The sequence below is a fragment of the Mastigoproctus giganteus genome, chromosome 11 (genome assembly GCF_048544385.1).
Source record: "Mastigoproctus giganteus isolate SK-2022 chromosome 11, ASM4854438v1, whole genome shotgun sequence".
In the NCBI taxonomy this organism is placed as follows: domain Eukaryota; kingdom Metazoa; phylum Arthropoda; class Arachnida; order Uropygi; family Thelyphonidae; genus Mastigoproctus; species Mastigoproctus giganteus.
The window spans coordinates 86,267,772-86,285,856 of NC_143585.1; positions in this window are offsets into that span (position 1 = coordinate 86,267,772).

Here is an 18,085-nt window from a genome sequence, read left to right on the forward strand (position 1 = left end):
AGCTACATCATTTTAATTTTACTATTTTATTTTATTATATTCTGTTATAGGGTACAACAAAGAAGTCCAACTTAGATTACCTAAATACTTGGCCCTTTGACCTAATGGGTAGTTTTCACCCCTAATACTTATATTCTAAATTCTCCAATTTATCCAGTTGGTATTATATTTACAAAAAATTAAGGTTATATACAGACTGATGTAATATTCAATTTAAATGTGATGGCATTAATCTGTTCTGAAACTTTTTCTATTTCTATTCCTCATATGCTTCTACATAACTTTATATATATATATATATATATATATATATATATATATATATAAATAAACAGCACTTCTGTCCTTGTTTTCTAATGGGCTAAGAACCTCACTTTAGGAGAAAAACAAGATAATTTCTGAGTTTCTTTGCATATGAGGATCACTGCTTTCATCTGAAAAATCTAGTTTTTTTTTTTTTTTTTTCCCCAAAAGCAAACTCTGATATTCTTAATTCAAAATTGGAAGTTCCACTGTTTTATTATACTTTTATGAAAAATTAAGTTATATTTTTTACTTTTATGAAAAATGAAGATTTATTTTAAAACTTATATACTAGTTAAATCTCACTCTGTATAATGTCTCCTTTGTTTAACAATTAATCCTATCACCATAAAAACATTTGATATATACATTTTAATTTGCAGATATTGAAAAAAGATCTGACTTACAGAATTCTTTCTTTACACTAGTTATTTCTTGGAATTGAATTTTTGTTGTCTTATATCCCTTTTATATTAAAAACAAACTAACAATCAGTATTTCAAAATAAACTCCTGAACCACTCTTAGTTATTACCAAAAGCTGATTCTCATTCCAATGGAAATTTCTAGGGAGGAGGAGGTGAACAGATCAGAATTTACTCTTTCTTGAAAAGATGGTTATTCGTATCGTCCAACACCCTATGAAAATTTGTGGTGATGCACCTGCCTCTCTCTCTCTCTCTCTCTCTATAGAATTGAGAATTCCCAGTAATGCTTACATCCATTCCTTTGCAGCTTACCCCATGTATTCCATTTCATTCCAGGTATTCCATTTTGTGCATACATTCAAATTTCACTCTGTATAATGTCTTCATTGTGTAATAGTTATAGTGTCCACTGTTAAAATACCAAGAAACATAATTGTAGTTATAACAGATGTGAGCCCACATAGCTTACACAGGATTGCCTAAAACTAATAGCCAGCATAACATGAAAACCCAGAAAAATTTGAACGAGGAATAGGAAGTTTCTCACATAAAAACAAATCCTTATGAAAACAATAACAATCAAAATGATTTGGAAGTCATTAGGATATGAATTAGGTGGAATGGAAAGCTTACCTGTTTGTTAAACTTTCCATAGTAACAAGAGGTCACTAAATAATAGGCAAGATATTATATGAATTTGCCATATAATATGAATATCTTAAGAACACATGTCAAAGATAGCACAAAATCAGCATATAATAAGAAGCATTGGTGCTGTGTTCATAACTAGTAGGAAGAGGATTAGAAACAATTTATTTTACATTTCATTGTTAAAGAATACTTTACTATTTTTCCTAGAAAAAGTTTTTACTTCAGGATCATCAATTAGAAAAACAAAAGTATAAAATAACTAAATCTTGGGATAAAAAAAAAGTAATAAATTCTACAAATTTACTGCATTTGGAAAAATTCATAATGATGAGTAGTGAGAGTATATACATGAATTTATATTTATTTAAAAAACAAAAAAAACTTTAATAGGCAGTTTAGAGAAACTGAATAAATATTCTGTGCCATTACAATACTTTGCCTCTACTTAGTTCAGTTTTTCTGAACTGAATTTTCGCATAAAAGGATCTTTATTACTCTTTTGCTTTATAGGCCATTAGTGTTTTTTTAGTTTGTGTGTACTTTTAGTTAGGACATTTTTTAGTTGGTGTTTACTTTTAGTTAGGATATTTTTTAGTTGGTGTTTACTTTTAGTTAGGACATTTTTTAGTTGGTTTTTATTTTTAGTTTACTTTAGTTGGAATTTTTTTAGTTAATATTTACTTTCAGTTAGAATTGCACTCACCACTACTCTTTCCATAGTAATGGAGAAATCCATCAACTGGCAACTCTTAAACAGTCTTGAAACCTTCCATCTGGTCAATGATTACCAATATGGATTCCATCAGTGTCAATATACTGGCAGTATATTGGGTTATGCTACTCAGCTTTGAACAAATGGGATGGAAATGTTTGGTAAAACTCAAGCAATTTTCCATGACATTTCTAAGTCTTTTGATCATGTTTGGCATAATCTTCTAAACAAGCTCCCATCTTACAGATTCTGACTGCAATTGGGGTTTTAATTTTTTTTGCTCTAACCACTCACTGCAGTGATGGTAAAGTGCTCTCTGTCTTCTAACTTCTCCACTGATGCTGCTGGTTCCCAAGGTTCATTTCTTCTACCACTCTTTTCTCATTTTATGTTAATGAGAACTGGAAATTCTATCCATAGTTTTGCTGATGATAGCACACTATATTAAACCTTCTAGTTTGAGAACCCTTGCACTGCAGAAACAGCTCCCTCTTGAATCAGCTTCTCAAAAATCCATCAAATTTCTTAAATGCCAATTGCCAGGTAATTCTCTGATGGGATGAAAAATTTAGTTAATTTCAGTCCTGTCATATTTCTCACACAAAAGAGTCTACTGCTCCTGTGATCATCTTTATTAAAATGAGGCACGGTACCTCTATAAACATTTAAGTAACACTTATATTTGTCATAATGGTTAAATAATACTAAAATTGCATCCTTTCACTTTTGATTCAAACTCATCTTTTCTACTTTTGTATGTGACTCTGAAGTATTTCAATAGACTTTATTTGCTCTTTAGCTACATCACATTTACCATACACAGCACTCCTCCTCTTCAGTCAAAAAACTAATATAATACACTATTAAGGCATCATTAAATAAGCTGAGCCTCTCACAGATCACAAGCATTTGCAGAAACCTATTTTCTATTGGTCTGAGTCACATGCCATTTAACTTTGAAATTTAACATACTTTGTGTCCTTCAAAAAACAATTGCTTAGCTTTGGGTGACTTGTCATAGAATACATCATTTGCAAAGTTTTTAATAACTTTGTCAAAGTAACTAAAGAAAAATTTGGCTGCTCTATATCTATGTTAAGAAGATTTACATTTTTATCTGTAATGAGAGTTTCAACTCAATTTGTGATTTCTCATAGTTGCACAATTATCAACAAGGAAACTGATAGTGAATTCAAGTCCATTTCTTTTAAGTGCTCACATTTTTTCTGAAAATATTTTTTCCTGTTGAAAGATTCTTTTCTGGCACCTAAATGTTCTGCCATCACCATATTCTACTGTTCATCAAAGATTCTTACCATAATGTTCACTATCTTATCTTCATTAGTAGCTTCATCACTGTTCATAGATAAAAAAATTACACATTGTCAATTAAATTTTCTTTCATGCATTTAGCCATGCCATGATGTTAGTAGCACTTGTCTCCATTTGAAGTTTAGACAGAGCTAATTTGTCTTTAGCTAAGAGCTGCCAAGGTCAATCAGTCTTATGGCTAATGTAAATGGCAGACTGTTTTCACTTAAAAAGCAAGTAACACTACCTTTTGATCTGTTGTTCTATCACATAAAGATAGCTTTACAATTACTGGATCTGCTCTAGGTAATGTTTGCATAACACCTCTACTCTTTCCATAGTAGAAGTAGATTTTATGGTGGATTTTATCATTATGTTTTGATAGAGCCTTTTTGTCATTACTTCTATAGTTAATTTTATGTGAACATAAATTACAATAACAGAATCCACACTGCTTGACTTCTCAACACCATTCATCATGATGAACTGACGGTTGTTTACAATCACTCTCAAGTAACCATTCCCAGCACCATTTATTTTTCACAGAAGTGTTGTCAACTGGGCTATTATTCTCTAAAAATTCCAATGCTGCCATTTTTCATTTCATAACTTATTTATATATAATGATATGTGCAAAATAATTAGGAACAAAGAATGAATGCTAAACAAGTGCAAATTTTGTAAACTCCACACCACATCACAGCCTTAACAGAAATGCAAACTTTTCATAACAGATGAGAACCCTGCTCTCATCAAAACAAAAAGTTCCAGCTGATGCCACTCACTCCTCTGAACTTTCCTGTGGGAGTCATTTCACAGCCTGCTGGGAGAGAGCTAAGGGACCCATAATTTTCTGCAGGACATTTGCCATTGTGGGGCATCACAAGTGCCATGCTTTGTTCAAGGCCTGCCTGCAACCAAAAACACTGGTTTCTTTTTATTTTGGCATTTAATAAATATTAAACATTTCAGAACTGCTGAGAGTATTTTGCATAACAGCTGCCGCCATGATGCAAGTCCCCAATTGCCAATTTTCAATAATAATTTCTTCATATTTAAAAAAATCATTTGAAATTTTCAAAAGACAGAAATCCATCCTCAGGATGGAAGAGTGGCACCCATGTCTTTAAAAGAATATTAACTTTTTCCCCTAGCAAGCATCCTAGTCCTGTTCCAACTATCCTTTTTGCACAATATATTTTCTATTTCTCTTAAAAATAATCAACAAATTCCTGTGGGACCAGAGTGCTCTGCTGTTGAAGAGGTGGTGTTTTCTGATGAATAAACCAAGTTCGTGTTAAAGGCTTAATTTGTCCAAGATTATTGGAAATTGAACTTTTTCACGAAAAAGCATGCTTCATAATCAGTAAACGAATATTTACACTATCGTACCCACCATAATAAAGAGAGTAAATTAACAAAAAAATTCTTACATTCAGCTAAAAAGATTGTTGCCTAAGGGATTGATAGAGAAACTTAATTTGTGGAAGGCCAGTCTTCTTCCATAATAACTTTTTGAGGTTCAAGTGCTGTTAAAGATGATTACACCTCTTTCTAATTCCAATCCTGGCCTCTTCTGGCAAAAGAGCATGCATTCTTTAGTTTAATGATTGTCGGAATAGTGAATTACAAGAGTGCTTTAATACTGTTTGTTTTGAATTTCTTGCTTTGTTTGCACAGAAATTGATTTTCTGCCTTTGTTTTCTTTCACACTCACTTTTGAAGCCATGACTATTGATTTAATTTAGTGAAATCATGCAAATTAATAAAAATCAGAGAAAGATTAATCAAAGACCTCATTTTTGAGGAACCAAAATATATTTTCTGGTTATTTGTATTGATATGCAGTATTAAATGCAGATAACATAGGCAAAACCTGATAAATCTTTTTTTATTTATTTTATTTTTTTCATCCTCTCATTTTTAGTATTCTTTCTTTCACAAGTTGAAGTAAATGGCCTAATCTGTTTCACAAATTTCATAGAATTTAAACTTGGGAAACAGATTAAATCATTGGCATTATGTTTGCTGCTCCCAGTTGTAATGCACATGGTATACCAGTGGTGAAACCACTGTGGTTGAACTGATTTATCGCTTTCAGCCTATATGAAAAGGTCTGGATACAACTTCTGTTAATGATGAGAGGAACTTTTCAAACAAGTTTGGGTTAGTGTTAAGGTTTTTACACCCTCCAGATGGAACATATGCAAATTTATAAATAAAGCATCAGTGTCTCAGCATTGAGCTGTTAAACTGCTTGACTAAATGACACTAGGAAAATTTCAGTGTGGGAGGAATTTTGGCATTGACTACAATGGTAATATATGTATATAATTGAATGCCCAAGTGGATTATGTGGTGATAACTCAGATTTCCTTGAATAACTGTAATACTGGATATAACTGTACTACACCATGTATCACAAATCGATTGGCACAGATTCGAATTTGCTTATGACTCTGTGTTGTACAATGTGATAGAGTAATAAGGCAAGTAGAACACACGATAGAGTAATAAGGCAAGTAGAACACACAGTGCACAGATTCAGTGTAGTGACAGTACAAATATCCCTTGATTTTTAGGCTGAGATCTAGTTTTGTATACACATAATATTCTTAAGTACTTGCCCCCCCCCCCCAGAATATGCAATACATTCTGCTTCATGATTCGCATGTGATTGACTACATCTTAGTAGAATCATTTGCATTCAGGGATCAGTTGCATTTTGGTATCATGGAATACACATACTGATTTTATCCTGTCTTTATATTATTATAAACGATATTTCATCTTATTGCATACTCCACACTGAACAAACAGCATTAAATTACCCAGTGTCTTTGCCAGGTCAGATACAAAACTGCTCCAGTCTAAGTGACAAGAAACATCCCTTGTCAATGTCATTCAATGGTGTTCCACTACAGCCTACATAGAGACAATGAGAACTTACAAAAGATAAATATTAGGTATTTCTAAACTTTACTTAGAAATCATAAGACAAACTAAACAGATTAAGTAAAAGAATCGTTACAAATTTGTGTAAGATATGCTTATCGGCATTCATTGTAAACTTGAAATGTCCCAGTGAGGTATAATGACATGTTTTGTGTAATAACAAAATTGTTTTGTATGTTATTAAAATGTATAAGAAGCATAACTATGAAGTCCAGCAGTATGATCTAGAATACAACCTACCCTTATTCCTTTACTTTGTGAGAAAATTATTTCCAAGCTGTACAATGTGACAATTTCCTTATATGACAATTTCCAGGAATACACGAAGGACACCTGTAGATTGCAGTACATAAATATTAATGCTGTCATATTCATAACTTTGATTTTGCTAAACCAAATTACACTAAAAGAATCCTCCCCATTGAACTATAGTTTTCATTCAACTAAAATTTGTAATATTGCAATGGAGTACCATCTGTTTACATGGTATAATGGAAAGGGGATGTTAATTGCATTGACATTTCATTATTTAAATTTGTACTGACATTAATTATAGCCCAGTGGCTGCTAGTTACTGATATTAATACTAATATTAAAATATTAAAATCTTACTAATATTAAAAATATCAAGAGCTTCTTTTTAAATCAGCTCATAAAATGGTGATTTATGTGCAAAGGAGCAGTCGTGTTTTTGAACAATGCTATTCACTTAAGCAGAGGGGAGGGAAGGAACTTGATGCTATCCAAGCTTTTTGCTAGATCTTATCTAGCATTTAACTTGTTCTCATCGTATAGTTTAAATTTTGTAATTGTCAGAGCTTCATTTATGCATAATTTATATTCAATGTTTTCTCTTATTAGGTAAGGTGAGTTATTTAAAAAGAAGTTTTGCTATTTTTAATGTCACTTATAAATTGATACTTAAACTAGAAGATGTAAATTATTTTTGCAATTGTCCAATGAATCCATTCTGTATAAGGGAATTAGACATAAGTGAATCTAAACAATTCATTATTAAAAATTGATGTCATGATTTTAAGTTTAAAAAAAAAAAAAAAACATTTTTATGGGGCCAAGTGACATTCTGTTGTTTATTTTTATAAAAGACTATACAAATTGTTTTAAATATCTAGACATTATTTACATGTTTGTATATTTTGTTATTTGATTACTGGCATATCCTTGATAACTGTTTGATTTATCTAACTATCAGGAAAAGAGGAATCTTTCTATTTTTGTTTAAGTGGATGGTTTTATTTTTGGCTTATAATTAAAAATTAGAAAGGTTGTGGCTGTGTGTATGTATTAAATACCAAGAAATAATAAAATTATATTGTGCATAAAATGCATTTATTTGAACCATTCTGTTTTCTCTTTTTGTCTACTTTCAGGCAGTAGACAAAGACTTTATTTAGCAAACATTAATGTTAAATAGATATGCTTTATTAATGATACAAGTTTTGAAATATTTTGATTAACTGTGGATATTTTGTCTCAAATCAACATCTGTTCTTTTGCCGATTATTCATACATGTATGGGGGGTTACTTTTACTAAGTTACGATTTTCTGAAATTTCCAACAAAGCAGCAGCAGCAAAGTGCTTTATGCTTGTTTTGTTGGAATGCCTCAGAATAATCAGCGAGCCATAAACCAAAAATGCAAGATAAAATTGCAGTAAAGTGTTTTTGAGATTTAATTTGATGAATGTTCAGCTCTCTTTCTCTATGAATGGGATGGGGATGGGGAGGGGGTCAAACAGTTCCAATAATGCTCTGTAAGAAGCTGCATTTCATTAATAGAGCCAAGTGATTTTTTAAAAGCAGATTTTAGATGTTTCAGTTAGGTAATTTAAAGTGTTAGAAATATTATAACTCTTATGCAGGTAACTAGACAAGAAATTCAGCTTTTTTTTTTTTTTTTAATAGCTTTTACTTTGCCTCATACCATTCTATTTATATAACTAAAAATACAAATCACATAACACTGCTAAGCACTGAAATATAGGATGGTCTAAAAAGTAATTTAATGCAAAAATATGGAGATGCTTTTGAAGTAAACAATCCATAATTAAAAACATAAGAACCAATTTTTATCATGGGGCCTCAACTTACATGGCTACAACTATTGTTAAAAATATCATTGCTCTGAATCGCTGGTAGCTTTGATTCAGCTCATCTCAGGACATTTGCTAATTTTGGTGGAAAATAAGATATGGATTGTCTTCTTGAGTTGTGTGATATCTTTTGGGTCATATCTTTGAATGCAGCCTTTTAGATAACCCCACGACCAGTAATCAGAGTTTGCATCTGGACTACAAGCTGGCCAGTTTGTTTCTAAAGGTGTACTGATGTCAGCTGTGCTTATGTCAGTATATATGTCATATTGGTATTCCTTACGTTCCACCAAAAATTGTCTTAGCAATGCAGTAAAACTCCATGGTGAACATGTGGGGGCACCCCAACCTGTTGAAAAAATCTTTGCAGTGTGTTTAGTAATATATACAAGTTAACTTAGATAATGTTGATTGAAGTGTTCCATATTTGACCTTTTTAATTTTTTTCCCAAAGCCTTACAATAAAACTTATGTTTTCTTGTAAGTAGGTCAATTTTACATCAAAATAATTTAAATAATTTTATGTTAAGTTACTTTATGACTACCCTACAATTAAGGATAATTCAATTCAAAGGGAACATCTATAACAAAATTCTGTGCATAGCTAAAGCAAATTTGTTAGTACAGTCAAAGCTCTTTATAGTGACCCTCTTTTTAATGTCCTGTGTGGTTGGTCCTGGCCAATTTCTCATTAACCTAATGCTATTTTTCAATATACAACGACATTGAAAATAAAAGGATTTTTCTATAACAACCATACATTTCTACTTCTCAATCTGAATTTTTACTTTTTTTTTTATTACAATATTCATGTTTAAAAAAGAAAGCTTCAAATACAGTGGACCCCCGCTTTACGATTGGACTCTCCATAATAAAATACTATTCACTATACGATATGTATTAAGTGCTGGTCATTGTGATCGCATTTGTGAATTGAATCTTAATTCTATTAAACGGAGGTTCTAATAAGTGAAAATAGGAGAAATATTATCCACAGGCTATAAAATTAAAGATATAAAGCACAAATTTACACATTATTACCTTACCAATTAACAAAATTAAATGATAAGTGAAAATTGGAAGAATATTTTCCACACATTAGCAAAATAAAAATAAATTTATGCTTACGTACATAGCTTAATTAATATTGTAATATGTACATATTGACTAATTGATATTTCTGTTCACTGACTTTTTTTTGGGTTGTAAAAGTTAAAACAATAAAGATAAGCAATAAATAACAAAACACAGCACACAAATTGCAATTAACACAATATGCACAAGTGAAATACGGAGTAACAAGCTTACAAAGTTTTCTTAAAAAATAGAAATGAAGTGGATATCCTGAAAATTGATTTGTTTTTTTTTATATGCTCAAAGATTTCAGTGAAGGGGAAATACGTTTCACCATGATAAGAACCCACAGAATTCCAGCTGTCGGTATTATCGCAAATGCAATAATAAGACTGAGTTTACTACCCGTTTATAATAAATTGCATTAACAGAAAATGCCCAATAAACCAGAAACTGCAACTTGTTTTATGATAGCAACCTCCAGAAATGTGTCACTAAGGCTTTTAAAATTGAGTCTTATAACTAAATGTATTTAATTGTGTTGTGCTTTAATCAATATATTAGTTTTAATCAATACGTACAATTTCCATTATAAAAATCACCTTTTAGAGAGATAAATAACTTAGTTATATAGCAAAAATTTCAACTTCTGAGGATTTGGGGCAAATAACCAAAAAACAATGTTATTGGGTTCATATTACGATATTTTCACGATACAATGGTGTCTTTGGAACGGATTAATATATAAAGCAGGAGTCTGCGTTATATTGCAGTAATTGACATGCAGCCTGACAATGAAAAATCATTTGATAAGATTTCCCACACTCTTTTTCTTGCAGTGTGGTAATGAAATGAGCATTGGCTAGAAGTTAATTTCATTTATTAGAGTGTATGTTTATTGGTATGGCTCCAAGTGGATAGTTTTGCCAATCACAGATAAAATTAGGATTTTGCAAGCTGTAGATTGTAAGACTGACATCGCCAAACAGTTCTGCATTCCTGAGAGTATCTGTTCACTATTCTGAAAGATCAGAAAAAGATTGAAAGTTTAGAGAAATTTGCTGCACCGGGTAGGATTCAAGCACAAAAGGCAAAGTTATCTGGATCCTGAAAATGTACTTTTTGAATGGCTAATGATGATGCGTGCAAAAAAGAATTTAAAAGTTCAGATGAGAATTAAAGGAAAATCATTTAAAACATGTTTTGCTGACATACAACCACAACATCTTCAATGCTGATTTAAGCCTTTCAGTAAGATGCCAAAGAATTGCAACACAGTATTTAATCCATTAGCAGTTGCACCTGTTTTTTTTTTTTTAACAAACACAGCTGTGTGGAAACTGACAGGTGGCCAACTTGTTTTTTTTGTTACTGGAAAAAATTTGTTTTTAAATTTTGCTCGTGGTGTACCAATATTTCTTCTTTTTTTAATGGATTGTAGATGTTGTCATAATTTTTAATAAAAAATTTAAATAGTGGATTCCAATTATTGTGATCACTTCTAAATTGATAACAATAACTGAAAAAAAAAGAATGCCGATGTTCAGCACTGTTCATTGATGCAGAGCAGAAATAGCAGAAATTTGTACATATAAAGGGGTACATGGACAGAAAGAAAACATTAAAATCGAGCAATATAAAATATTTTAATTTAACTCACCATTATTTCTTTGAGAAAGTCATCAATAAAAATGAAACAGTCACGATGTTTCTGGAAATCCATAAAAATCACTAAAAACAAATAAAGAAAATATTAAGATCAAGAATTAGAAAACAGATAATTTTCTACTGTAAAACAATCAGATTGGTAAGGGTACAGATACAGTACTTTCTTTCTTTGAGTAATGGCAACAAAATGATATGAAGCAACATCGGTAACTAGCCACGCAACGTGTCATGGTTCAAGAACAAATCAGGATATTATGTAATCACTGCACATTCAACAAGGCAAAAGTGCTGATTACAATAATATTTTTTACATGTATTTGTATACAACTAATTAGGAGGAAAAGACCAAACCCTCCAGCAATGAGAGCACAACAATACAAATGGCCCTCAGTCCCCAGCAGCTTTCACTCTCCCTCTTACGGCAGCGAGAGGATCAGAGTGGAAGCAGAGGGTGCTAAGAATCTCTGGGTACGACCAGGCTGCCATGCACGGAAATTGAACTTGGCCTGTTATAACGTACGATCACTCATCGGTGAAGACAGGATATTAGAGCTGGAAAAGGAATTAGAAAATGTGAATTGGAATATCATCGGTTTGGCTGAAACAAGAAGAAGAAATGAGTCACTTATAAGTCTATCAAGTGGAAATCTGCTGTACACCAATGGAAACAGTGAAAGGAGTGAAGGTGGAGTTGGGTTTCTGGTCCATAAAGATTTTAAAAACAACATTTTGGAATTCAAAAGTACATCACCAAGGGTGTCAAGACTAATACTCAAGATTTCTAAGAGGTACAAGCTAAAGATTATAATGATTTATGCACCAACATCGAGCCATGATGATGAAGAGGTTGAAGAAATGTACACTGAAATTGAGAGTCTTCTAGATGAGCAGAAAACCCACTACACTAATATTATGGGGGACTTCAATGCTAAGGTTGGAAAAAGGCAAAACAGCGCAGAAAGAGGAACTATAGGAAATTTTGGAATTGGTGAAAGAAATAAAAGAGGTGAAAGACTTGTGGAATTTGCAGAATCTCAAGGAATGTCAGTAATGAACACTTTTTTCAAGAAAAGGGTGAACAGAAATTGGACATGGAAGAGTCCAAATGGATTAACAACTAATGAAATCGACTTCATCCTCACTAACAGAAGACATATTGTGAATGATGTTACCGTCCTGAATAAGGTTAATGTTGGAAGTGATCACAGAATGGTAAGATGTACACTTGATATAGATGTAGGAAAGGAAAGGAAAAAACTGACTCGAGTAAATAATACAAAGGTCTTTGAAATAACAGAGGAGGAGAAAAAGCAGTATGTACTGGAACTTAAGAACAAGTTTGAGCTTCTGCAGACTGCTCAGGACCAAGATATCGAAAGTGATAAAGCCCAAGAAACCCATAGGGAAACAGAAATTCAAAGAATAAAAAATTAGTCAAGAAACACTTGTCATGATGAACCAAAGACGACAAATGAAGAGCAAGAAAAACACTGACAGGGAGAAAATTGAGTATACTGAGTTATGCAAAGCCATTAGAAAGAGACTCAGAGAGGAAATAAGAAGATTTAACACAAGAAAAGTAGAACAAGCATTAAGGGAAAACAAAGGATTTAAATCAGCAGCCATGAGCAGTAATACAGAAAGACAAATGATACTGAAACTGAAGAATAGCGATGGTGTACTTATAAACAGCAGAGAAGGCATAATTCAAATAGCAGAAGACTACTATAGAGAATTATACAAGGAGCGAGGGAATGATACCAGCAGTGGGGAAGATGGATTGCAAAGTAGCAACACATACGACATACCCGATATTCTTCCTGATGAGGTAGAACATGCATTGAAGAAAATGAAGAATCGGAAAGCCCCGGGGGAAGACGAAGTTACTGTAGAGTTGTTAAAATTGGGAGGAAGAGACATAACACAAAAACTGGCAAGGCTCTTCACAAAGTGCATTAGAAAAGGTGTGATGCCTAAGCAGTGGAATAATGCAATCATAGTTTTGCTGCATAAGAAAGGAGATAAATCAGAAATTGGAAATTATAGACCAATTAGCTTGTTATCCCATATCTACAAGTTGTTCACAAGGGTCATTACTAACAGATTAGAAAGAATACTTGATGAGAATCAACCGAAAGAGCAAGCTGGCTTTAGGACAGGATTCTCAACTATGGATCACCATTATGCCTGGCATTTGTGGATTATGAAAAGGCATTTGACTCCATACAGCATAAGGCAATGTTTCGGGCACTGGAAAGACAAGGCATAGATACTCCATATATTATGATTTTGAAGAAAATATATGAGAGTGCTACATCCTTTATTAGACTAGACAAAGACAGCAGCAAATTTAAAATCGAGAAAGGAGTTCGACAAGGAGACACAATATCTCCGAAGCTGTTTACTGCTGCCCTTGAGGAAGCTTTCAGAAGATTAGACTGGTCGCAGAAAGGAGTCAATGTGAACGGAGAGTACCTAAACCATTTACGATTTGCAGATGACATTGTGGTCATAAGCCACGATCCCAAAGAATTAGAGGAAAATCTTAATCAGTTATGCACAGTTAGTAAGGATTTTGGACTAAAGATGAATATGGCTAAAACAAAAGTAATGATGAACAAGTATGCCACGGAAAGGGAAATAATTATTGAAGGAGCAGTAATTGAAAAGGTGGTGTCATATACTTATCTGGGACAAGTTATTAGCTGTAATAATGATAAATGGCTGGAAGTCAAGAGAAGAATAAATTTTGGATGGATAGCATTCAGGAAATATAGTCACATACTGAAGAGCAATATCCCAGTTTGTCTGAAACGTAAAATAATGAATCAATGTATACTCCCCACCATGACTTATGGAAGTGAAACTTGGGCACTCACCAAAAGAATGGAAGAGAAGCTAAGAAATACACAGCGAAGAATGGAACGAATTATATTGGGAATCAGGCTGTTAGATAAGAAGAGAAACACATGGATTAGGCAGCAAACTCAAGTAAAGGACATTCTTATCAAAACTAAAGAACTAAAATGGTCTTGGGCAGGACACATAGCTCGAAGACATGATGACAGATGGACTAAGAAAATAACAGAATGATACCCAAGAGGAGCTAGAAGAAAACCTGGAAGACAAAGGCGGAGATGGATAGATGAAATTCATGAGTTTTTGAGTAGTAAATGGATGGCCAGTGCTCAAAACAGAAGGAACTGGAAAGTTGCTGGAGAGGCCTTCATCCTGCAGTGGATTGAAAATGGCTGATGATGATGATGATGACGATGAATTAGGACTTCATAAAAATACTTTTTTTTTCAAACAAATAAAGGAATAAACAAATAATAATTGAAGCAAAAACCCATTTCACATCGATAACAATAATTGAAACAAAAAAGACTTTTGTATAACAATTAAACACATAAAACAAAAAGGAACTACTTTCTGTAGCAGATGCCTCTGCCACATGTCAATTTAAATTACAAGGCTGAGCAACACGTTTACAAGATGCTGAACTCAAAACTAGCAGGTTAACTAAGAGAATTATTTTCTTTAAAAAGAGAACCTGGTGAGTAACTGAAGCTAAAATTATAATCTTGTTTGACGTGTAATTAAAATGCCTGATCAGAATCTGAGGCACCACACGACTAGAGCATAAAAAGTATACAAAAATGGTTGTGCAGAATCTGTCAGATTGTTTTCATTTTTAATTACAAGTAAATTATTTGTTTTTATTAATTTTTCACTTCCAGAAAATCTCGAATAAAAGTTTGACTGTATTTAGGAAGGTAGAAAAAAAATTTCGGATTTTTAATGATTAACTAATAATTAATGCACAACAGATATTTTTGAAAGGCTCCTGTCAGTTCCTGCATGACTAGCACAAAGTTAAGGCGCATATGTAAGATTTACCATGTATTATAAATTATAAAATCTGGAATATTATAAAACCAAAATTCCTGCCTGTAGTTCTGTGATAAATAAAAATGAGGTTAAAATTAGAAGAAAAACAAAAATTTGTTTTAAAATTAAGACATTTTACTTTCACAATGCATACTGTAGTAGTATTATCCAGGAAAAAAAAAATAATAATAAAATCAATATTTGTATCTAAGCTACAAAATTAGAACATGTAATAAGTAGCTAGATTTTCAGTATGGGCACTAGTGGCTATTCATGAATTCACAAGCAGCTCTAGTCCACTCATCCTACCAAATCTGATTATTTTATGTAGTATCTCATTTATGTAATCAAAGGATTTCTGCCAAAAGGACTGCTGGCAAAAGTAACCCCTGAAATTATTGTTCACAAAATCCCAAAGTAGAAATCCACTAGCATCAAGTCTCAGGATTGTGGAAGCCAATGAATGGGAGTCTGATCCAATCCAGCTTCCTTGGAAATGCTGATCCAGGCATGCTGTCACTTCTTGATAATAATGAGGTGGTGTTACCACCTTGTTTTGGAAGAGCAACTGCCCATTGGGATCATCAGCAATGATTTGGAGTATCAGAAGATTGTTTTGATTCTGATATAAAAGTTCAGACAAGGTGATATTTATCAATCGATTTTAGTTGCATGATATGAAAAAGAATGAAATTTTTAAGATTTTATTTTTTAAATTAAACATATCTTCAGTATTACTGTGTAAACATGATAAATGTAGTATTAATAATAAATGCTGTTATTAATGAAATTTATTGATGCTATGATTGATGGATTACCATATCAGAGGAAAGTGAACGAGCAATGTTGAATAATAATAATAAAAAAAAAGAACCCTACCTTCAAAACTTCAAATTAAACATGACATAAACAAAATGTTACCTGCACCAGAAACAATAAGTTCTATGAAGCAAACTGCACCATAAATGATTCCCAGACTTTAATCTCTATCATCCATTTTCCAAAATCAAAAAACTCAAGAGGAAGGAGGATTACATCCTGATTTATTCCTTCCTGAAACCTCAAAAAAAAAAAAAAAAAAAAAAAAAAAACCCGATATAATTCAGAACACATTTTAAATGAGAGCACTATAAATATAAAAAAAAACAAAAAACATGGCACTTCATAACATTATTTGTGGGGCCACAAAACTGCGCTAAAAATGGAGCATTACAATGGGAGTTTATTACACATATATAGGTGTAGGTATCCTTTTTTCATGATAATAAATGCATTATTTTATAAGTCAAGTGAAATCTAATAAAAGCAACACAACTCATATTACTAGTCTTAAGTATTGTGAAGCTGATGAACATGCTGTTGAAATTGTGAAGGACCATTTTCCTCTAGGCTCTAATAGCAAGGACTATCATTAAAAGAAAAAAATTTCAAAAACTTCAAAATTTCAAAAAGCTGTTTCACCTACCTGTTAAGAAACTGGACTAATGGCTAACATACGAAAGGCATGTATGTAGTTTTGAATTCACAAGCTGTAGTCCCCTCATCACACTAATCTGATTATTTTATGTAATCAGAGGATTTCTGCCAAATAAAATAAGTTACAATTTCACATATCTAATTTATGGCTTTACTGCTTATGCTGTAGTTTTCCCCAGTTCAGTTTCGCTGCTTCCTTTTATAGGTAGTAAATGGGTGAAAATTGTTGCATATATTATAGTGAAACTTATGCATTGCACCACTCCTTATTTCCTGTTTGTTAAAAGAGAGAAAAATACAAGAACACAATGGTCTTGTTATCCACAATTTTTTTTTTTTGATAAAAAAATTTTGAGATAAAAAAAAAAAAAAAAAATTGTTTCACTATCCCCTAAAAAAAAACAGCCTACAAGTTTACCATTTCATAAATTATTCCAAAAAAAAATTGTCAATTTGTAGACATTAAAATTTTTTTTCCCTTTAAAGGTGGTTGCTCCATGCAAACAGATGCCCCAGATGAACCAATCTTTTGCAGATCACCGTGAACTCCTCCCCACCAATAAAATCTTGAAAGTTTAATTACTACATAATAAAACAACATGAAACTTCTTTAATGGTGCTGTACTTTCCACACAATACAGTAAAACTAATCTGGCTTGATTGCACTACAAAGATGATAAGAATGCATCAATCTAAATCAGTTTATCAGGTGGAACACCCACAAGTTGTGGAAATTAACAGAAATTAGTCTAAATTATTCATTATTGAAAATGCCACATGGAACTTCTTGAATGCTATGCTTTTTGCACCATGTAAGGGAACTGATTATACCAGAGAAAGCATTAAACATGTAGACAGGTATGCAAACATCAGTGGCTTGCACCTCCTGTTACATCAATGTCAGTTCATCAGGAAGATGCTGTAAGAACCCATTGTTATACTCAATCCTAGGGAAATAAATTTTATAACGTAACAAGAAAAAATATATATATATTAAACAATACTATTTACATAGGATGATTTTCAGCCTTGACTGCGCTCACTCTGTACTGTACAGTTAAGTAGGAGGGATTATCGTAACAACGGGGAGGGGGGTGAATGGAGCACTAAAGTACAATGGGAGCACCGTAAGGGCAGCTCGAGTCACGATAAATAGAAAGTGGGCAACCCTTTGGAAGAAAAGAACAAGGGGACCGACCCACCCCCCTTGTGGAGAAGAATTTTAAAGACCAAGAGGGAGGAGGAGACCCTTGATGTAGCATACACTGTGTGGAAATGGCTAGCCGCTGGATGAAACAGACCGACTCCTTGAGCACTTAATAATTTCAAGGAGCGGTAGGAAAAAACAGAGTGGACTAAGAGGGGTAAGTGCATCGGAATGATCACATAGAGATATCTAGAAATTTCTAGGCGTCCAGAAGTTTCTCGCAGCTTCTAGAAATTTCGAGAAGCCGGAAGTTCTCTCAGGAAAGGAAGGGGCACGAAAAAGGAAGAAGTGGGTGA